Raw genomic sequence first — 24,676 nt, forward strand, 5'->3', positions numbered from 1 at the left:
CATAAAATTTACAGGGAAAGAGAAATTAATACTCTTTTATACTCTTAAATACAAGGAAATTTTAGATGATTGTCACAATTAGGCATCTATTTAAACACTTGACGACCAATATAGAATCCGTGTTCAGTAAAAGTAAGTAAAGTTAAGTAAAATCTCCTGAGAACCACTGCCATGTCCAAGCACAAGCAACAACATTCAGTGTTGGAAGGATTTGCCAGCTTAATCATGGATGTAACAACCGAAATAGCTCTAGTGAGAAAAATCTGACGCAAACGAAGCAATGTTGTTGTTCGCGATCAGAAAGAAACTTACCAACATGCATACAGGTTATGAGTCCGCTGAGCCATTTATACTACAAATTCATATCTCTGAGGCTGCATATAGGAATCGGTGTCTGTGAGAGTTGTAATCCTCTTTAGTACGCTCTCTCGGGCTCCTGTTCATATTATCCTGAAGTGAGAGTGTGTGCGAGTGTGTATTTGTGTGTGTAGTAGGCTAACAATCTACACAGCAAGATTATTTGCATATGCCTTTGAATTAAACAGCCATCCTGCTCGGTCTAGCGTTTAATCGTCCATTTAATCAATTCATATCATACAGCTGTGGAGGCTGTTTCACATTTCAGTCAGACACGTGGATGAAAAATTTGGGATTTTGAACTAGAACAGAACAGCCATAGCACTTATTACACTCCTTTTAACACAGATTGTCTACTTGTGTAGTGTGGCGTCTGTAATATATGGGGAAAAAAACATTCCAGGGTTGAGCGGAAGATGCATATAAAATCCATTTGCATCTGTTTGTTTAAGCGCAGAAGATCCGATCAATGGCTTGGTCACATGCCGATTGCTGAAAAGCCTCCAGAAAAATAGTAGGAAATGGAGGAGGGAGTGAAATTAGCGTGGTTTACTAGGGGATTTAAATGCGAAGAACTAGACACATCTAGACATGTTTTTCTGCACTCTTGATGTTGTTAAAGGAATAGTCCACCCAAAAATATAAATTCTGTTATCATTCTACCTGGTCTCCAGGAGTAGATAAAGTTCTCAATCGCACTTGTACGGAAATAAAGAGTCTTTAGACGGGAATTGAAAAATATGAAGTTTTGTGTTGCAGCGTCTTATGCTGGGGTCAGACTACACTATTTTTGTCTGTTACGATAGTGACTGTGTCAGATTATGTGATTTTGACTCCTGAAATCTTGCTGCATCGTGGACAAGAAACGTCAGAATAAATATTGATTTCCAACCAATCATTGGTTCCAACCAACCAATGCTTGCCATGTGCGACCTCTCCAACCAGGATGTGCGTGATGTCATCGAGAACTAGTGACTGACTTCCAGAAACAAGAGTGTAAACGAACAATGACTACCAAAGTGGAGAAAATTGAGAAAATGTTTTCACTTTGTCATTGTAATCCTTTAAGGACACATCATAAAGGCAGGAGTATCGCTGCCACAGCTCCACACACATTTCCTCTATTGTATATTGTAATTCCACCTAGCAGCACCAATACCATCACCTCTCTTATGTTTCGCCATGTTTGAAAGCTGTGTAAGGAAAAGCTTATGTGCTCCTATTGGTCAACATCACAGATGTGATGGACACCAAAAAAAGGGAAATGAAAATGCTAGTCTTTCTGACTAATCGTTGGATGTCGTCCACTATGACATACTATACTAGAGCCGCACCATTAATCGTTAAAAGAACACAATCTCGATTCAAACACCCACACGATCTCATTCTTAAAAGACAACAATTCGCCTGTCTATAATACCGTTGACAAAATCCCACCAGAACATTCAAATGTGTGTTGGCGCTGAGCCAGAGAGAGCTGTTGTCATGTATACACAGTAAAAAACGCAGTGTCAAATTAACACTTAAAGTGTTAATTTTAACACTACTCCGGATCATATATGGTCCCACTCTATCTAGAGTAAAAAGTACACTGTTCGTAGTGTTGAATTTACAGTGTTAATATAGCACCGTACAGTGTAGAAAAATTACACTGCGAGTGTCAAGTGTTACACTTACAATTTTTACACCATGGGGTTTTAACACCCCTGGTGTTGATTTAAATCCATTGGATTACACTATAAGTGTCATTTATAAAGTATTCTGTTCAGTGCAAAAACAATTTACATTATTATAGTGTTAATGTACAAGATCAGACATAAAATCAAGAGTCTTCAGACAGATGTACAAATCCAAAGTTTATTCAACAAATGGGCAAAGTGGCTCCTTTAAAACATATGCCAGATGTGAAAAGGTCAAATTATCACATTCATGAGGAGTTGCAAAGAAAAAGCAAAAAAATAAAAATAAATTAAAAAAGCATAACATCATCTAATTTGCCAAGACATGAACAAATATGACAGGTAGATTTGAACAAGATTGCAGAAAACTACTTGTCGACAGTTGTGTACCATCCATGAATGCAGTAGTAGTATTTGAGTTTATTGCCACCGGCAGCGAGCAGGTATGCTGTGTGGTCGGTTCAATGCAATCAAGGTGTTTTTGTATGCTGGTCTCTGCCAAAGACAAAAATAACAAATCAAAGTCAGCTCTCCAATTGGCCGTCTTTATAGTTTTCCACAATACAGTCAACCCAAATGGCAATATTTTGAGGCAGACAATAAATTCTCTTCTCTTCTATTATATATAAAAAAAAATAAAAAAAAACTGCACTAAAATTAAAATGAGAGGGGTTATAGCACTTACGTATAGAGGGAATGCGCATGACGTCACAGTAAGCGGAAGTCACTGCTGTTCCGCTCACTGAGTGGCAGAAAGACTGAGCGGCAGCATTGGTTTTCAGTGTGAATGCTGCGGAAAAACACACAAAACGCGTCTAAAACGGGAAAGAGCTTTGAGACTGACTGTACAACTAGATTTGACAAGAAATATGAGGTATATTTTTACAGACTACCTAAAGCTACAGAACAGAGAAGCAAATAGATCGCTGCAATTCATAGAAACAACTGGACTCCAGGCAGCGAAAGGTGGATTTGCAGTTATCCTTTTTGTGTCAATATGCTGGATTTAGTGGTAAAATCATTCTCTATATATTGTATTGTTATATATTGCAGTGACAACTCATCAATCAAATATTTACCACTGTATATTCTGTATAATTTGACATTTTTAAATAAACACTGACAAAAAAACTACACAAGTTTTAAGTCTAGACGATATGATGATATATATAACATTGATATAAGTGATCACCTGGATTTAGACCTGCCTATTTTGTATTTATATAAAGCATTCACAGGCAAATTTGCTGTATGTATTTCCCTGGTGTCGAAATCAGGCACATATAAATGTCAGGAAACACGATTCCTGGCTGCATGTCAATATCCATGGCTCACTGGATCTTTAGTAAGTTGTAAGGAACACTATATTGAGTCCAATCTTTAGTTTAAACTGATAATCGTTTGTTTTACTTGCGTTTTCGCAGTTTCCCCTATTAAATCCAGTCACGCAGCTGCTCTTCTGCCACTCAGTCCGGCTGAGGGGGCGTGTTCCGGCGGGAAAGTGACGTTAATGCATTCCCTCTATGTCCTACTGTTAGTTTAACTGCTTCTGTATTGTTCTCATTTGTAAGTCGCTTTGGATAAAAGCGTCTGCTAAATGAATAAATGTAATGTAAATAGTGACAGAAATGCCCAAATTTACCTTTTTGAAGACAACCAGGTGTTTTTCAGCTTGATATGAGCACATCTTTCCAGGTCTCTTGCAGCCTTGTGGTGATGGTGGAATCAAATCAAGGAGGAGACAAATTGATGCAAGATCGCTTCCCCATTCTAAATTACAGATGTGACAACTTCAGCAAAAAATGCATGTGCGCATATAGATAATCTTATTCTGAATTATAGTCTAACCTGAATCATCAGTTTCATCATCTTTCACAACAGATTCTGCAGAGTCAATCAGGTCCTTGAAGCTCTTGGGAGAAGCCTTTCCAGGAACTTAGTTGAGGTCTTCTAACCAAAAATCAAAAAACAAAAAAACATCAACAGTTACATAGCATAATGACAACCCAATCTCTCTCAGTGCCGGGCAGAGTAGTGCCGTTCACACCTGGCATTAACATTCATCTTGGGTGACGCACAAGTGAACAACTCGAAGTACAGGTGTAAACGCCCCCAAGACGCATTGAGATTCGATTGTTCTGATGAGGTCTAGGCCACATTCTTTTAATAGAGGGTTAGTTCACCCAAAAATTTTAATTCTGTAATTTACTCACCCTCATGTCGTTCCAAACCCGCAAGACTTTCTTTTGTCTTTGAAACACAAATGAAGATCTTTTTGATGAAATCTGAGAGCTTTCTGTCCCTCCACTGACAGCTACGCAACTACCACTTTGACGCTTTTAAAAGTTCATAAAGACATCTTAAAACTAATCCATATGAACCAAGCAGTTTAGTCCAAATTTAATTTTTCTTCTGTTTATGTTTTTTGATTAATGTTTATATGTGAATAAAAGTCTAAATTCAATCTATTTATCACAAAGCGATCGAGTCTCTTCAGAAAAATTGGACTAAACCGCTCAATTCATATAGGTTAGTTTTATGAACCATTTATGACCTTTTTGAAGCGTCAAAATGGTAGTTGCGTGGACTGTCAATGGAGGGACAGAAGTCACTCAGATTTAAAATACATTCATTTGAGTTTCGAAGATGAACGAAAGTCTTTCCGGGTTTGGAATGACATGAGGGTGAGAAAAGACAATTTTACACTTTTGGGTCAACTAACCCTTTAACTTTTTGCAGTTTAATATCTTGAATTTACACAATTCATGATGACACATCAATCACTATGCCATTTTGACAATCAAGACAAATCAATCACCAACGACACATGTAAATTCCAGGTCTGAACAAAGGCATTGTGTGGTTGCCCAGTTAGGTTTAGATTTTTCATGTTCATTTGTCATGTATTAAAATTTGTACTGCACATAGAATAAAATATAGGCTAATGATACTCACAATTATGGATTAATCTTAAGCATTCTGTTGCTTTCTTCACTTCTGTTGCAATCTCATAAGAGGAGTTTCCTTCATTCGATTTAAAGACATGTTGTTTAGAATTTATTTGACCCATAATTTGTTAATGTTATTTATAATGTGAACAGAAAATACAGATTCATATTAATAAAATACAGACAGATAAATAGTTAGTACATCATTTATAATAACATGCAGTATGAATTGATAAAGACTGATTTCAAGCTAAAGTACCTGTATGCTCTGCCAGTGCTCACGCAAATACCTGTAAACTGAACTGGAAGACAGACGGATTTATAGATTAGCTCACTTTTACAATGTTTGAATTTAACTGTCATAAAAAAAAAAACTTGATGGTAGGAAGTTTGTGTCTTGACGCAGATATGACGACATGATATTCAGTGCTGCTAAGAACAAGTAACATAGAGATTAAGTTATGTCATTCACACTTAACGTTAAACATTGACTGCGTTAATAATGCGCATGCGTCACGAAAACGGAATGGTTAACGTTTTAATGTATAACACAGCTACTTTTATACACACAAAACAAATATATAAAATGTATTACCATTTTAAGAATTCTCTCATCTGCGCAGAAAAAAAGCCCAAATAGTGCTGCTTCAGACCTCCTCATCAGCTTCAGTGCCAGGCTCGTCGTAAACCCAGGCCTCGGCGAGACTGGAGGCGGGAATGCTTACTTTCATGAAGGCTGTCAACAAACCAAAATGAAAGAAGCTAAATATATATACATAACAAATTGTAAGCACATTCCAACAAATGTATTTTAAAAGTTTGAATTAAATCGGAATGAGAAATGTTTTCTACTTTTTTCTTCTGTACATCTCTGCATCTCATGAACTTGACGAGCTTCCTTAATCCATACAAAAACGCGCAATTACTCATTTCTAAATGTGTTCACCACCATAGTTTACTAAAAATGTTAATAAATGCATTTACTATTTAATTTTAGAAAGAGAAAAGCAATTCAACCTACCGTCTCGGTCGCATGAAGATAAAATGGCGTTGTCGTCTTGCGAGGCAGCAGCAGCAGTCATCGAGGGGCGGAGTCAATATAATTCGGCGCGGTTTTTTGCACTTTCAGTGTAAAAATAAAATTACACTACGTAGCACCCTGTAATTACACTGAAGAGGAGTACTTTTTAACATTGTAGATTGTTAATTTAACTCTTTAGGAATTTATAACTTTTAACACTGGAATTTTTACACTGGCGATTTTACTGTGTAGGTATGAAACAGCTTCACAAACTAATATTTTCAACCACACAGTATTGTTATTTCTGTTACAAATATTCATATTATCATATAACTGGGATAAAATTGTATAGTTTGAATATAAACACTGATGTTTATGAAAGCAAAATAGAGTACATTTAAAACAAAATATTTGCCATTGAATCATTCATTTAAGAAATTTGTTTAAAAAAATAATTTAAAAAAAAATCGCTGATTCATCCAGTAACGAAACAATTAAATTGACTGCAGCAATTAACATTTATCAGAACCTCTTGTAAATGATGTTATTTTGTTTAGTTGTCTGTTCAGAATCGTTGAAAAATTGTGATCTCTGTTTGAACCCAAAAAATCTTGATTATAATTTATCCAGAATCGTGCAGCTTTACACTATACTGTACAAGATAAAATGATCAATCCTTGCATCCTGACGCCCATTGTAATTGCCAAATCACCACGACACCCTGCATCAAACAGATCATTTCAAAATCAGGCTGACATTGTGCAGTCTGAACCTGCCATTTTAAGGATGTGCACTACAACTGCTTCGGTCAGAATGATTGACCTCCTGACTTTTATAGCCAAGACTGGCAGGAGGCTGATTTTGTCCAAATCACTTGACTGAAAAGAACGGCGTTTATAGAAGAGCCTAGTGTAACTTCTCAAGTTAGGCTGACATTTCAAACTGATGAGGACCATAAACACCCAGTGGGAGGCTTGGCAGTCTCCCATTGCTTCTGCGTTGCTCTCTCGTCTCTCCACACGTCCCCAAAACAAGCAGCAAAGCCTGGAGGACACGTCCACAAAGAGCTGCCCATAGTTTGGTCATTCCATCCAAGCTGGCACTGCAGGGAGTTACGAAAGAGAAATAAAAACTGTCCCTCTTTGGGCAATATTTCAGCAAAAACAGCCGGCCAAATCATCCCACACTAAAAATTCAGAAGTTTAATTCCTTAGCTGAGAAAACTCAAGATGAATGCAGCGAAGAGCGTGGACATGAAATCAGAAGGGATTGTGTTAGATGAGGTTAGATTACCTCTGTTAATATTTCAAAGTATATTTAAAAATATTCTGTTTATACTCTAAATTGCACACATTTCCATTAAACTAGGTTCAAATAGCCAAAGTCCAAATCCAAAACTCACATCTGACCCTGCTACAACCTCCCGTGAACTGCACGCACCCCATCCCTCTTCTGACACAGCAAACACAAAAAAATTAGCATACAAGACAGTATAATGAAGAGAAAAACCACTTGTAGAAAACTGAATGAGAGAAAAAAGAATCACGCCCTTAACATACTTCTAGCAGGAGTATGTTTACACTGAAAAACGTAGCATGATGAAGTGCAATACAAGTGTATATGTGTAATTTGTGTATATGAAGTGCACAATATATACTGCGTTTTGCAGTTCACATACTCCTGCTACTTTTTAAATTAAAAAAAAAAGAAAAATCTTGGAATACTGGACACTCAACAATTGCCATTTTCTGAGTAAATGAAACTTCTTATTGTAATTCTTAGTAGCAGGGAAGACGCTAAATGTGCTAAAGCTAGCAGCAACACATCATGTGTGATTGAAACAACATGTATCTCAACTTGAACAAACTTTGAACTTTGAATGAATGACCTACCTTAATATAGGAACTTTACTGTAGAGTCCTAGTCTAATTTTCGGTATAATAATAGCTACGGTTAAGTTGACTTTCTGAAGTAGAAGAATTAGTAAATGACAACTTTACATGTATGTACAGTATTTTAACACACCTATATATGATACTAGATTTAAGCAATTTTTAAAGATTTTTTCTTGGTAATATCATAGATTTTTTAGCCAGTTTCCACGAGAATCTGCTAGAAAGCGAACTATGCTGTATTGTACATGTTTAAAGTGCAAATAGCATCAGCTATTTAAAAAAAAAAAAAAATTCTCATGAATATATAATCAACACCCAGTGATTATAAATCATATCAAGTTTTTTAAGCTTGCATTACTTTTATTAAAATCCTTTTTAGTTATCTTATGCACATGGGCATACTTTATGACTTACCCACACGCTATTTGAAATTCATTGATATGTCCTCCTCCTATAATGAAGCCTGATTTTATAAAATCAGGCAAATATAACCCATTCAACTCCTTAAATTCAACAAAATGTCTACAACACTTTGACAAGTACATTACACTGAAAATACCAAATACCAAAAATGAGTTGAGCTGCTTCACTTGATATTGTCGAAGCAGCTGTGTTCCAAACACATGATGTTTCACTCTGGCACGCCCTATTAAAACCTGAATACACCCTCAAAAAGATCTAGTAAACAGTTCAGGCTAATTATGTCTCGTGTTCTGGCAAAGACCTGGAACTTGATATAAATACTGTGGCCAAATGTGGGACTTTGAAAGCACACTCATCACATTGATGAAGAGCTTCCTTAAGAACTCGGTGACTCAGTGTTTGCATCCTTAAGCAAATGAAACACTACAATAACACTTCTCATTCCAAACCTCTGGCTTCAAACTCTCAGAGCAATTGAAAACCAACTGCAAGTTTTGAAAAAATTAACATCAATTACAAAAATTACATTTTTAAAGTGGTTTAGGTTCAAAATTATAAAAAATTGGAATGAGAAAGTACTCTATGGCCATCGCTCATGAAAACACAATAACAATATTGATCAACTGTAACAAATATGTTGGGATAGTCGATAAAGAAAGGCTTTGTTTTAAACCATGTAAACCTTTTTGCACCCAATGTGGAGCTAAATATGTCCATCTCGCACTCTACAAATTACCAAAATTCCCATCTTTAATTAAATGTTATTTCTAAAAATTTCTCAGGTATATTAACAGTGAAACATTGTGTCAGAGTAATGATTAGAATTGAGCATCTCAAAGCTAACAGTCCCTGATGGGATTTTTAATTATTGACAGCCGTTGAAAAGATGAGAATGAACACGTTTGGAATGTTGATCTTAATTGTTCGGTATCATTAGTGGATTGTTCTGTTGTCATTGCCTTCTCCTTCCATGAGGCTCGGATCCGGGCTTAGACAAGTGTCAGATACTAGTTACAAAGAATGTGCATCCTGTGAGTTAATGAGCATGCGCCAGACATTCTCATCTATAGGTTGTATTCAACGCTGATAATACCAGAGACACACAGAATATTCTAATGTGTGCCTCTCCTTTCCTCAGACAGTTCTCTGGGTTTTGTGTGTTTGTTTTTACATGTGAACTAGCGATATCAAATATTCACATTATTCATAATCATTTTGCTTGCAGTATAAACTTAACCAACTATTTTAATTCAGCAATGTGTTTTCTATTTGGCCAATAAGGCCATATCATTAGACCAATTTTGGAGTTAATTTTAGAGTTGATACCTATTATGCAAATTTTTGAACATAAATGCGTGTCGGGAGACACAATCAACGGTAAAAATCCACACACTCCTCTTTTTTTCACCCAAAAATGAAAATTCTGTCAGTAGTTACTCACCTTCGTTCATCTTTGGAACACAAATTAAGATAATTTTTGATTAAATCTGAGAGCTGGATCACTCCTCTGAAGGATTTGAGGGCGAACCAAACAAATGAATCTTCCAGGTGATTCGTTAAAACATAATTCCACACAAAACTCAACATTCCAGACCCCCAAAACACCAGTCTAATCTAGGGCCATAAATGGAGTGGGCTCCAGCCAGTTCTAAAGCTTCAAAGAGATGTCCCCAACTAAAGGAGTATGTCGTCAACGTTAGATCGTTTGGAAAAGACTGATTGGTTCAGAGATGGCATGGCTCAGAACCCACCAAGATAACGGCAGAGGTTGTTTGGACCCATTACAAATTATTTAAAACAGACCTCTTCCTTTTTAAGGAAATTGGAACAACCCCAGGGTTGAAATCTCTTAAAACCACAGAGACTGAGACTTTACATATAAAATGCATACAATCATTCCAAAACAATAATTGATGGACTACTAATCAAACATTGTTCAACTACATAATCCTATATTGTATCTACAAACTCTGTATGTGTCTATTATGCTTAGATCACATCCAAGTCATGTAATTGTTATACTATAAGATGTTTGAATGAAAGTGTGTCTTGATTCCTATCAATACGATCATATGTTCTTAATTCAGAAGATGGCTTGATTGAAATCTGTGTAAAATGTTTTGTGTTCTTATAAATAGGAATCATGCCTAAACTGTACACGTTTGTACTCTGCTAAAGCCGGAGAGTAAAGAGATCACAGATAATGCATGATTTACGATGAGAGGTGAAGATAATGCCACCTCTAAAATAAAGACAGTTCCTAATTGGTCAGAACTCATCCAAGAGGCTGGACAAACAGCTGAGTTTAAAATCTTAGGACCCGAACAAAGCCAGAGTTTTAGTTGGGTTGAAAGAGTTTGGTTGAGTTGAATTTGTTCGCTAGAGCAGATTTACAGAAGTCATGGAGAAGTAATGACTGGTAACCGGACAGACGAGTAACCATGTAGACCAGCAGACAAAAGAACCCAAAATCAAGATCAGAAGAACATGGGTTAAACAGCTTCATTCAAGCCATCTAACTACTCTCGTCTCATTTTTCTTTCTTTTTCTTAGTTTTCCTTTTCTTTTCCGTTGAGAGTCTCGATTCTAAGTTAAGTTTCGCTGCAAAGTTTCGTTTAAAGGATTCGACTGCAAAGCCCGCTTTCCAACTTCAAAGACTTTCCCTCCATCGCCAACACAACACGTGATTGGCCACCCAAGACATCTATCCAGGCACGAGGAGACCACCAGCCAATCAGCGAACCCGGGAAACCCCTTTTTATGCCACAAAGGAATCCCCAAAGGAATGCAAAGACAAGCAAGTAGCCTCCAGACTCTTAACTGAACTGGTGCTTTGATATCAAATGTAATAAACCCGCCTAAGAAACGATAGAATGGTTGAATTAATGATTACATTTCATTAATGGTACATTCAGATCATGTCTTATAAGTGCATATAGAAACTTGGGATTTCATCATCTCACTCTTAAAACTCATTCTTTCCTCACTCTCTTTCTTTCTGCAACTCGTATTAATGTATGTGTGCGTCTGATTGTGTTAGATATTAGTTTTATGTGTTAGAGTAATGAATAAACTCTTGTTTGTATTTAAAGATAATTGTTCTTGTGTTATGTGCTTATGAATTTAATGTCTTAAACTGCTGATCTAAGTTACCTTGCTTATATATATATAGTGTTTCACTGGATATTTATATCCGTTTTAGAGCTGATAGTTACGGCCCGTTCAAATGAACACTGTACAAGTCATCTGCTCGGCCGTTTAAGAGATTCTTTTAAGATTCCCTATAAATGAATTATTAATTCCTTTTGAGCTATAAATTGACCTGTCTGAACCTAAACAGTTAATACACCTCCATAGGCTTCTAAGGGATTGAAACTTGCCGGCCCCGAAAAGTTATTAAAAACATTGTTAAAATAGTCCAAGTGACTACATTGGCTCAATCTTAAGTTTATTAAGTGACGAGAATACTTTTTGTCCGCAAAAAAAAATAAAAAAAATAACAACTTCGTGTGTGATGTACAACACAGAAGCACTATGCTATTACACTACTACCCCTTTTCCACCAAAGCATTTTGAGAGCCGGTTCGGAGCCGGTGCCTGCAGGCGAACCATTTCTTTGTTTTTCGACAGAGAACCGGTTCTCGGCCTGGAAAACTGGTTCCAAAGCGGCACTAACTCTTTGCTGGACTAGAACCGTTCTTTTACTACGTCATGCTTATGTCGGGGGCTGGGGGCGGGTTTAGATGTGTTCTAAACATCTTTTCTGACCATAATATGGCATCGCAAAGCCAGAAGAAACATTTGCAGAAACACGATGTAGTCCGCAATTGTAATTGTTATGGTTAAAGCTGGCGCAAGCATTTTTAGATTAATTTTTTTATTGAAAACATTCACAAAAGAAGAAAAGCAAAAAAGTCACAATATAGAACAAATAAATGGAAAGAAAAAAAAAGACACAAGACAGGGGTACATAACTAATCACAAAAGATTACATATCAAAGGAAAAGATTAAAAGACTTACATATTTCAATTGTTTTTAAAGCCTTCTTGGTACACGAGTTAGAGATAGTCCCAAAGTAATGTTGTACTTGCAAGCGTTTTTAGCTAAGACGTATGGCCGACGTACACAGTGATGTAACGACGTCGTTCGCTGGGCACTCTAGTCAGTGGAAAAAACAACTTTGTACCAGCACCAGTTCCGAACCAGTTCTTTTTTGGTTGAAAAGGAGTTTACGTGAACTCACTCGAGGCCCACAGAGAATGAATGAATAGTTGAAATAAAGTTGTTATTTCTGTTGTTTTTTTTGCGCACAAAAAGTATTCTCGTCGCTTGATAAATTTATGGTTGAGCCACTGTAGTCACTTGGACTATTTTAACGATGTTTTTAATAACTTTTCGGGGCCGGCAAGTTTCAATCCCTTAGAAGCTTATGGAGGAGGGATCCAGCTCTCAGATTTAATCAAAAATATCTTAAGTTGTGTTCCGAAGATGAACGAAAGTCTTACAGGGTGTGAGGAAAAATAGAAAGTTCAAAACAACAGCATTTATTAGAAATATAAACATTTTGTGACAATGTAGCCTAACAATCTGTCAATTTTGCATCTAATGCATCCTTTCTAAAATCATACTGATCCCAAATGCCCACATTTTTTTAATGTTAAGTGTTAATCATTAAATGCATTAAAATTAGGGGTGGAACAGATCGCAGTTAATAGGCGTGTTGTACTTATCGGGCCCCATGGTTCTGCACGCATGTGATTTGCGGATTAACTGCTAAATTGAACCATCATAGAGTGAAAGTATATCATGTGGATGTGTTTTGTCTTGCAATCTACACCCAGAGAAAGAGAGAGAGAGAGAGAGAGAGAGAGAGAGAGAGAGAGAGAGACGTTTCAGATAGTGCTCGAACACCGAATTGATTCCTCTTTTGCGTTGCCTTGACACATAAACACAAAATTATGTCAAAATACCTATCTAAATAGTACTCCTAATATTCATACTGTTGTCAGTGTCATTAATACAGGTTTAAGTGAAAAAATAGTGTTACTTTACATTTAGGGTTAATTATTTCTGTACCTGAATACTACTGTTAGACTTCAAGTGAGCTTTGAGTAATAAATGAAAAGCAAAGTTACATTTACGGAATTTACTGTAGCTATAACGCGGAATTTCACGGAATTTGTAAATGTTTTGATGAATAAATAAAAAGCAGTTCAGTAGGCTCGAAATCAAACCGCGATATATAGACTATAATGTGTGTGAATATTAAACCGCGAAAAAGACTATTTAAATACGAATCCTGAATGTTCTGTGGAATTATAGACTGTAAAAAAAATGGACATAGTGTCCGTGACGTCACCCGTAGGTTTCTGAAGTGTTTTTTTGAAGCCTAAAGTGGGCGGGGCCAACCGTCGCCATCTTGGCAGCGCGTCATCACTCGTCACTCCCTTATAAAATAAAATGGGCAAAGAGGCGGGACCCCTATGGGCGGGACGTGGGTGGAGTTGAGGTGCTAATGCTATACTACTGGCCTCGCGCTAAATTGACAGCTGAATGTAGAAGTAAAGCCAATAGTTAAAGTACATGTTTTTGCCCTTCGAAATACTATAATAATTAAAAGACGTAACTAAAAGTGAGACTATGTGTATCGTGATGCATTATTATTCTGCTAGTTAAAAATGTATTATCATGCAGTAACTTACAATATTGCTCTGGGCCGGGTTTCCCGATAACGATGTATCTTAGCTCTTAAGACCGCTTTCTACATGCAAGGTTACGAACGCTCGCAGCAATTCCACGAGCGTTTCCCAAAAATGCACTTAACATGAACGCGCGAGAACGCGCTCTACGTGCTACTTAAGAGTCACTGTCCATTCACGAAGTGCTGAAATATAACCTTATATGGCATCGTATTGTGACCATTTAACCTAATAATTATCATCTGTTTTGGATTAGCAATCAAGTCTATATAAAGCACCTACATACAGGCGGAGACACTGACAAAATGGCTGAACAAAAAAAAAACAAGAAAAGATACCTTTCAAAAGGATGAAATTAATGTCCTCTTAGAGGAGATAGAGCAAAACAAAGATGTGATTTTTACCAGATTTAAAGGAGACCATACTAATAAAGAAAAACAAAACATCTGGGAGGACATTGCAACCAAACTAACTGCAACCAGGGGTGTTCAAAGGTCAGGGAAGGAGGTCCGCAAGAAGTGACAGGATTTTGTAAGCCTGGCAAAAAGGAAGAGGGCACTGCAGAGGTCTGCAATAAAAAAAAACAGGTGGTGGGACCAATGAGTCCCCCATTCTCACAGCCAAGGAAGAAAAGGCATTGTCAATACTTGGCACAAGTGCTTCAGATGGCATTAGTGGTGGTATTGACATCCACGGAGGAGTAGGGATACCTCAACCTGATCCTGAGTCAGGTCCTTCATGCTCAGGGGAACCATCAGTTTCATCTGCCATCTCTGAGCACCTACCATCTCCAAGTCCTTCATCATTTAAATGCCTTCATCAGACAGCATCAAAACCCCTTGGATATCCTTGATGACATGGCTATAATAAGGCGATACCGTCTGCCAAGAGAACAAATAGCCCAATTGCTAAACAGCATTGGACCTCAGCTGATGCGTGCCACCAGGAGAAATGTTGCCTTGTCCCCTGAAGTCCAACTCCTATCTGCCTTGAGATTTTATGCAACAGGCAGTTTTCTCCAGGCAGTACTTGGTGATGGGCTTGGACTAAGTAAGTCATCAGTTTCAAGAGCTGTTCAAGCGGTCACCAATGCATTACTTCCACTTGCTGTGGAACACATTCAATTTCCAGCATCAAGACAGGACATCACAGAAATACAACAGTATTTTTTAACACATCATCACATCCCACAGGTCATTGGATTGATCGATGGTACCTTGATCCCGATCCTTACACCATATGTGGATGGCCATGTATATATATGCCGCAAAGGCTATGCAGCTATCAACTGCCAGGTGATCTGTGACCATAAGGGTTTGATCACAGACATTGTGGCAAGGTGGCCCGGAAGCACACACGACTCCTTCATGTTCACCAATTCATCTGTGGGTCAGGAGGCACAAAACTCACAGGGACAGTGGAGGCTGCTTGGGGACAGTGGTTACCCATTGAGGCCATATCTATTCACGTCTGTGGCTAATCCTACGAATAACAGGGAGACAAATTTCAACTAGGCACACCGTGTTGCACGTAGTATTGCGGAATGCACAATAGGGAGGCGGAAGATGCGCTTTCGGGCAATTCACCAGTCCGGCGGTGGTCTTTTGTTTGCTCCCCAAAAGTGCTGTGCAGTAATAATAGTAACAGCTATGCTGCACAACATTGCAGTGCAGATGAGAGTGCCCTTACTTAACAGGGAGGAAGATGAAGAGGAGGAGAAGGAGGAGGAGGAGGAGGATGTGGAGGACAAAGATGGCATGGGACCACATGGCCAACCAAGAAATGCTCAATACATGGCTGGTTTTCGTGCACGTCAGCAAGTCATATGTCCCACATATTTCCCACATTACTTCTTTTATGATTTTTTTTGTTCATTCAATTTAGATGTGTATTTCTATCTTTTTCTTCCCTTTTTAATTATTTCATTTATAAATTCATGTAAACAAAAAACGAGTACAATAAAGTGTACAATAAAGTACAATCAAAACATTATTATTATTACTCGTGTTGCAGTGTGTTAAATCTAGATAAAAGTGTAATCTGCCGGTTGTCCTACAGGTATCCTCATAACTCTGTCTTCTTACGATGCACTTGGGGATGTACGATTACTCCAGAGCACTCGTAGTTCTACGAAGATTTTCAAGTGCTACTTAAGCTACGATGCTTTTGGGAAACAGACCATAATATTTAGATCAGTCGTACGATCGTTTTTACGATCAACTTAGGCTTACGATGCTTTTGGGAAACGCAGCCCTGAGCTGGTGCGTGTGACAGTGATTCATGTGCATACATGTCAGTCAGCGCGGCATCGCACGTCAAGTTAGTAAAGAGCTTTATTCAGTTCAGTCGATTTTAAAATCTGATTTTGGCCGCCTCTCAATTTCTCAAATGGGTTAAACCAAAAATATTACCTCAGAAGTTCAAGTAAATGCACTAGAATCCACGCTCATTTAAGGGTGTGCATCTATTGCATGGACGGAGAGAAAGCACTGACACCTGCAGGATTTCATCTCACGGTACTTTTTATTTAACACTTAAAAGTTAAATAAGCATATCTGTTCACTTAAGAGCAAAGTTACCGCATAACGAGTGTAGTCTTTATAAAAGCAACGAAATTGTCAGACATCCATTAGTGCTTGCGAGGAAAACAACGGGAAATACAGCTCTGGTTGTTCTCTCCATATTCGACAACGAGGGAATCCAACGGTGTGGGCAAAGGTATAATGCGTGTATTAAATTGTATTAAATAATCCCCAAAAAAGCACAAACACTGCAGAGATGGCAAGTACAGTAGCTGCTGGAATTGACCCCTCGCAAAGACCCGCCCCCCTTAGTTACTGTCGCTATGTCCGACAAGCTACACCACTCTCACGCACACACCATGTTCTCACGCAGTAAAAAATACATTGCGGATCAGAGAGGAGACTGACAATACGCTGACAGACAGGACAGACCAGGTTACTTTTCGGTTACTTTTGATATTAAACATATTAAACAAAGTCTCACCTTTCAAATTTGGTCATTTTTAAAATGAAATTTAAACAATAAATACCGTTTTGTTCACTTTAATGTGTCGTGACAGATCGCTGTAGAGCCTCAGTTAAAGCTGCTCGTGAACCAATCATCTCTTCCTTCTAGTTCATTTATAGCATCAAATAAACATTAATGAACATAAGAAGGAATGTTGTTTTAACCGCGGAAAGGCGTCAGTATACTCAGTTTTTCAAGTTCAAATCCTCCCATGTTAATCTACTAACTTTCCTGACTGCTTTGTCGGACAAAATGGCGGATGGCGAAGTATGATTGGTCAGATCACCTGTCAATCAAGCTCCCTCCGAAGGGTCAATTAGCTGAGGGTGACGTTAACAGATAGACAAACGTCGGCTAGCAGTTACAGCAGCCTCAATCCACCAGTCACTCAAGTGGCCACCCCCTTATTTACGCAGAACTTTAAGGCTTAGTATAATTTAAATGGATGAGTTGTAAAAAAAAAATCACCCCCCTCACAGTTGTCATTAAGGGAAAAATTAGCTGTATAGACCAAAACCACTTTTTTCTCCAGGCTGTAAACATATTTTTTTCTGCTGTAAAGTTGGGGATTTTAACATGGGGGAGATACAGATTTTGACTCACTTTTGCAGCCTGCCTCAAGTTTAATTCACTTCCGTGTTGGTTTCAAGAGAGAGACAGGGAGGTTGGCTCTTGGTGTGAATGAATGTTGCAGACGACATGCAGTTCCATTTACCTCACTCACACACACACACACACACACACACACACACACTGAAGTGTGTGACACTGCGCTGTTTTTTGCCTATACACAAATCCGGCGAAACACGGAAGTAAGGCAGTGCCGCCATTACTGCGTGCCTTTCTGCTAAGGAAGTAGCGTTGGTCCCGTAGGCGGCTGTAGCAAATGTTAGCTGTACAAAATGTTATTTCTATGTAGTTTTTTAGTACGTATGCTGTCCAGTGATGCTGGGAAGAGCGTGTTGTGTGGTTGGCAGTTTTAACAACAAATAAAACCGTTTTTGAAATTCACAAACCTTTGTTGCGCATTGACTGCCCATGTGTGTGCGGGAGAATAAAACGATTCGCGGGACTCCCGCAAACTAGAAATATCTATGAAGAAAACATAAAAACTAATACATTTTTATTTATCTGTTGCAGAAAAGCAACTTTTTAGGAATTATTAAGCGCAGCGCACAGTCATATAATGCACGCAGTTACCTTCTTGCTTTTATGTTATAACAGTGTGGTTTGTGTGTTAATGCTTTAATAACATAATTTATCAGGAGCATTTATGCTGATGTGTATGGTGTCGACACGTAGGCTAATGTGAAACTATTTTTTGACGGTACAGAAAAAAAGTCTATGTGGGCTGGAGAAAGTAACATAGAAAGTAGTTGCAGGGCTCTCAAGAGTCACGCATTGAGCGCGACAGTCACTCATTTCGGTCTTTTGTCTTTGTTACATTACATTTGGCTGACGTATTTTTACATTAATACATTATGTTGTCAATAAATTACCTTTATTGGTAAGTTGTGGCCACTACATGACATCCTCTACCCAATGTTCCCTTTCACCAGACATCTTTCATGAGCAGGATCCGCTTTCATTGAAATGTCATTAGAGGGCACCGGCAAGTGTCACATCGTCACCCTCAGCAGGCACGCAGTAATGGCGGCAGGCAAGATGGCGGCGCCCATAGAGTTCGCGGCGGATTTGTGTATATGAGGACACAAAATAATACATGAACTTCATCTCCAGACTCGCTTTGAAAGTCACTTCGATAGCATTTAACTGCTTAATTTGCTAACCGCACTCGTCATGTCAAACACGCAGATACTAAAAGGTCTTCACGGCAAGCCGTCACAATAAAAGTTCGGTTTAACTTGACAGAAATAGAGTACAGTAGAATTTAAATACATTTGATTGTAATCATACTACTAACACTAATACAAATAAATTATCATCAAAGCTTTATTTCAGGAATAATCACAATTTTTTTCCATGTTTTAATTTTAACAGTAGTCTAAAGCTCATTGTGCAGCAGGTTGTGTGACAAAAAGTCTGATTAATTTCATATGATTAAAATAAATTAAATTAATGTTTTATGTCTTCATTTGATCACCACAAAAAACACAACACCAAATTTGTGTGAAAAAAAAACATTTCATAGATTTTGTTTTTTAAATGTTATACAACATTTGTTTAATAATTATATACGTTTCATGATTTAAATTAATTAGACATGCTTTTGATGCTAAAAATGTTAGCAAGTATTCGTAACACACCCGCTCCGTGACACTACCAGTTTCGGGGGTCTACCACCCCCCCTTAAAAAATCCTAGGGGAAACACTGCAAACCATATTGCCATCTGCAGGTGGGATATCTTCTCCCAAACCACTACAATAACACTTTGGAAAGAGAGCTTGATGACTGCAAAACATTTATTTGAGTTCAAAAAAATACTTTTGAATCAATCATTTTTATCACACAATAATAACCCTGGCATTATTTATTACATTGTACACATGCACCTTTGTGTTCAAAAATTTCAAAAGAGCAGAGCCAAAGAACAGGCACAGCTGAGGGATGTATCGAGACAGGTGATGAATTTGAATTAAAATGCTGAATGCACACAGTATAGAAAAACAATCAATGTTCAATTTCAGATCTGTCACCTGCTTACATGTTTGATATAAATGCGAAAAGAGCAAATATGTCTGTGATATTGCCAACTCACGTCCCTGTCTTTCAGTTTCTCAGAGAATGATTGCTCAGTAATTTCAGAACTTTAGTGAGAGAGCATTCACTGACCTATTTTCATATTATGCCAGTCGGGAGACATGCTCTATTTTGAATAACGATGAACAAGACTTATAATGTACCACCAATGAAAATACAAACACTCATAAAGCAGCCATAATTGCACTCAGAAGAAAATCTGCATTCAGGCTATATATAGAGAGACACAAGTATGTTGTTTTTATGATATTGTACAGTGATAATATTTGTGTATCAATTACAGCTTATGTATATTATATATATCAAGTATATTATGGCTCACATTCATGGAAGAATATGAGGTACATGAAAAGACACTTAAGGCATTAAAAAAGTATTATATAAAAAAAGTATATAAATCAAGCAGCATCTATTTTAATAACATACACTACTGTTGAAAAAATGTGGGATCAGTAAAAAAAAAGAAAAAAAAAAAGAAAAAAAAAAAATATATATATATATATAATCAGCGCAACTGTTTTCAACATTGGTAATACAAAATGTTTCTTGAACACCAAGTCAGCATTGACTGAAGGAAAAGCATTCAGCTTTGCCATTACTGGAATAGATGACATTTTAAAATAAAAAAAAACACACAGAAACACAAAAATAAAATGAAACAGTAATATTGTGAAATGCTACTATGCTTGAGATTTTTCTATTATTTTTGAACGAAGTCTCTCCTGTAATTATTTTTTATTATCCCAAAACTTTTGAATGGTAGTGTATTTTGCTTTTAACACAAATTTCACAAAAATGGCTGAGAAAGTAATTTGAATAGGTTTGCATAATTTGTTTTGACTTGTAAAGACTTTTAACATGTGATATACATGTGAAAACCATTTTTAGGGCCACTGTATACCAATCACACTGATTTTCGACGTAAAATAAATGTGTTTAAACATCTTAAACATTCACATAAAATGTGAATACATGCACGTCTGGTGAGGCGTTTTATATAAAGTCGAACCACAGAATCATCCTCAGCCGCAATTGTAATGTACTTTCTGCTGCATCCCGAAACAACTCATTATCTACAAGGTCTTTGCCTGTAAAGACACAGAATAGAGAGTAATTTTAAAGAGACATTTCCAGTCAAGGTGTCCACACAGAGGAAACTTGTCATTCTTCCATCAGAGCCTGAATAGCATAAAATAAAAATCATGATGCCATGCTAGGGTCTGTTCAGCACTCTCCTTAATTAGTCCAAGACATTGTTTTATCCGGCCCTTTCTCTGTCTAAGAAACCACACGGTGATCTAATCAGCCTTTTTGCAGTCTATTCAGAAGCTTTGCATCACTTCTCCCTTCAAGTTCATCTGAGGTGCCATTTTTGTTCCTAAATGAATTCTCTTTTCAGTTTTCTTTTTTTCTTACAGAGTCTGCCAATAAGAACAGAACTGCATTAATTTCAAAGTTCAAGTTCAAAAAATATCTATTTATAAATCGCATGAATCAGTTTTAAAACTGTTTAACATAAGGTAACCTTGAAATGCAAGTAGTTTGAATGTAGTAACCTTAATTAAAATAGCAGAGAATGATTGAAGGATTTGAAGGATTTTAAAGTGATAGTTCACCCAAAAAATGAAAATCCTGTCATCATTTACTCAAGTTGTTCCGAACCTGTATACATTTCTCTCGTCTTCTGAAAAAAAAGCAAGATATTTTGAAGAATGTTTGTAACCAAACAGTTTTGGGGTACCATTGACTTCCATAGATCCCAAACCTTATGTTCCAAACCTACATGACTAAATTTTGTCAGCAGAACACAAAAGATGAAGACTGTTTTTGTTCATACAATGAAACTCAATGGGGTCCAAAACACTGAGACTTTAAACAATAAACTTCCCTTGTGTTCTACAGAAGTCAGAGGTTTTGAGTGACAGGAAGGTGAGAAATGATAGCAAAATTTCCATTTTAAGGTAAATTCTATAAATGGCATTTTCTTCTATATGAGAAATTGGTTGAAAATGCATTTGACAACTTTGACAACTAAGATGATGTGATGCTCTTCTGCTCCATCTAGGATTATTATAGTCGCAACAGTACAATGGAGTAAATGTCTGAAGAGTGTGTCTAATTTAACAAAGAGTATATTTAACACAATGTAACTGAAAGTTGGTTTACACAATAAAACAATAATAAATGTGGTAACAAAGAATGAATGGAGGAATTGAACATTCTTAACAGAGACAGAAATGTTAGAAATCCAAGTCTAAAACAAAATATCCTGACCGTTTGACCTTGTGGGGAAATTCATTGGCACTGTGAGTCTCATTTCAGGAGTCTCATTTCAGTCTGAAGTCTTGCTACTCTATTTTCTCTCCCCAACAGAATCTGTTCAATTCTTTCAAACCAGCATAAGGTGTGAGGGCAAAATTAAGAATTGTCATAATGCAATCTTCTCACAGAAATGCTCTTTCCTCTTATCAGGCACGCTTGTAAGTGTAAAATATGTCATATTTTGCTAGAAAATAGCGGTGCCATCCGGCACAGTGAGGACGAGAAGCCATTCTGCCTTGTGCCTCAGATACTCCTGTGTGATTTCAACCTTACATCTTGAAAGAAAGAGTGTAAAAAAGATGCAAAGTGTCTGTCTCTCAATCAAAATCCCCTTTGTACCAGCATGAAAGGTAAAGAAAAGTTGAAGTCAAGTCAGTCAGCAATTGTATTCTTCCTGCACATAGCTTACTTTTTAAAAAGCGAGGTGAACAGAAGCGTCCAGCTGTGAACAGATACCATTAATAGAGAACAGTTCAAAGTTTGTATTAGAGTTGCTCCAAAAAACTAATGTGTAGAGGCTGCAAAATCTAGATTACTTCTTTGTTCCAAAGGTTCTAAATGTTTTAGACAGTTCCTTTTGTAGCTTAGATGTAAGCTTTGTTTTTACTTTATGCAGCACAGAATTCAAGTGAAGATCTCAGTGGGGCTGCATAATTCGACAATGATGACTTTTACCATTTCTATGAAATAGCAACCATCTTTTCAGTCACAAAACTTAAAACAAGCTAGTTGCGTGAGTTACTTAAGATGATCTTACCCTGATCATCAAACAATCCGTCAGGTCCTCCATGTAGGGTGTTTCTTCAACTACAGGCACTTTCATGTGCAATTTTATTAGAATTAAACACTAGGCTATTATTTTTATTAAGACACTGTTTATCTTTTTTTTTGCAGTTTTAGCCTTGTTCCAGAACTTTCAAAAACATAAAAAATCTTAACAACCCCATAACTTTTTAACGGAAATTTACATTTTTACACAAATTACGTACAAATGTATATAGCTAAATTGCCATTTTCCCCATGACTACCTATGCTAATACCAATTAAGTTATTTTTTTTTTTAACTGTAGTTATTTTCCTGTAACAGGGATAACTGAGATAAAATTCAAACAAATTATAATTAAGGTAAAAAGTATTGGTGAGCAGAATATTTCATGTGTATATTGGACGTCATGTCCAATATAATTATGTGCAAGACTGGAAACACGTCACGGGTTACGACTGTAACCCCTGTTCCCTGAGAAGGGAACGAGACACTGCGTCGTTGAAAACGACTCTTTGGGGACGCTCCCTTAGCGTGCGCCTCTGAAGTATGAATGAAACTAATCCAATCCTGATTGGTGTTGCGTCATGACGTAACATGTGACGGCATAACCGGATGTATAAAAGGTGACGCCGGACACACACACATTAGCCTCGCGACGAAGCAAGCCCCTCCTAGGTGTAGAGGGGCCTGGCAAGACGACACAGTGTCTCGTTCCCTTCTCAGGGAACAGGGGTTACAGTCGTAACCCGAGACGTTCCCTTTCGAGGGAACTCAACACTGCATCGTTGAAAACGACTCTTTGGGGAACGAATGCCCACTAAGCCACGCACGAAACCTGTCCTAGAGTGAAACTGAAACATGCACTAGCTAGGACGAGAGCACTTGTGCGCCGGGCGTACTAGGGAGGTGCAGACTATAGAATCTAATGAAAGTGTGAGGAGAGGCCCAACCGGCCGCCTCACAGATTTCATGAATAGGGACTCCTACATGAAGGGCCCTAGAGGATGCTATACCTCTAGTAGAGTGAGCCCTAATAGCCAAGGGTGAAGGTAAATCATGCACCCTATAGGCCAAAGTAATAGCCTGAACTATCCAGTTGCTAATTGTTTGTTTAGAAGCAGGTAATCCCTTCCTAGGTTTTGAAGTTTTAGGCTTCCTGACAGGACAGAGCAAATGGAGCTTTTCCTCTTCTGCCGATACATGTGGTGGAGGGTGAAAAGCCTGAAGAACTGTTGACTGTGCCACATTAGATGGTACCTTAGGCACATAACCAGGCCTAGGATGTAAAATAGCTTTTACTCCGCCAGGGGCAAACTCCAAGCAGGCCGGCGTTACTGCCTGGGCTTGGAGATCTCCTACTCTTTTTATAGAGGTAATAGCTAACAGAAAAGCCATTTTAAAAGTCAAGTCCTTCGGTGAAACCAACTGAAGTGGTTCGAAGGGGGCCAGGGATAACCCTTCGAGAACCACTGCCAAGTCCCAGGATGGAACCCTGGACCTGGTTGTCGGTCTTATCCTCCAAGTACCACGGAGAAACCGTATGACCAGCTGGTGCCTCCCCAAAGGCCCATCGTTTAAAGGTGCATGGAAAGCCGCAATGAAAGCCACGTATACTTTTAAAGTGGATGGGGAGAGACCTGCAGAGAAGCGGTCTTGAAGAAACTAAAGCTCCAGAACTGAAGCTACCTGGCAGTTTACTGGATCTACATTATGTTCTCTACACCAATTAGAGAACACATTCCACTTGAGGCCATACAATCTCATGGTGGATGGAGACCTAGAGCTAGTATGGTTTCAACTACTCCAACTGATA

The 24,676-nt window shown here is 37.8% G+C and overlaps 1 protein-coding gene and 1 long non-coding RNA gene across 4 annotated transcripts in view; both read right to left on the reverse strand.

Moving 5' to 3' along the window:
* The window catches only part of igsf21a (immunoglobin superfamily, member 21a), a 299,892-nt gene that overhangs the window by 253,035 nt on the left and 22,181 nt on the right, over positions 1 to 24,676 (reverse strand). The gene's annotated exons all lie outside the window — the stretch shown is intronic.
* On the reverse strand, positions 2,446 to 5,040 carry LOC143712102 (uncharacterized). 2 transcript variants are annotated; one of them, XR_013194993.1, is made up of 4 exons: positions 4,992 to 5,040; positions 3,885 to 3,986; positions 3,679 to 3,806; positions 2,446 to 2,531 (listed from the first exon to the last, which is right to left on the reverse strand). It is a non-coding gene; the product is annotated as an uncharacterized LOC143712102 (long non-coding RNA). The 2 variants fall into 2 exon arrangements; XR_013194992.1 differs by lacking the exon at positions 4,992 to 5,040 and having other exon boundaries at positions 3,885 to 4,194.

This window comes from Siphateles boraxobius, unplaced genomic scaffold, assembly GCF_051911475.1.
Source record: "Siphateles boraxobius isolate OS27281-9 unplaced genomic scaffold, OSU_SipBor_1 5, whole genome shotgun sequence".
Classification (NCBI taxonomy): domain Eukaryota; kingdom Metazoa; phylum Chordata; class Actinopteri; order Cypriniformes; family Leuciscidae; genus Siphateles; species Siphateles boraxobius.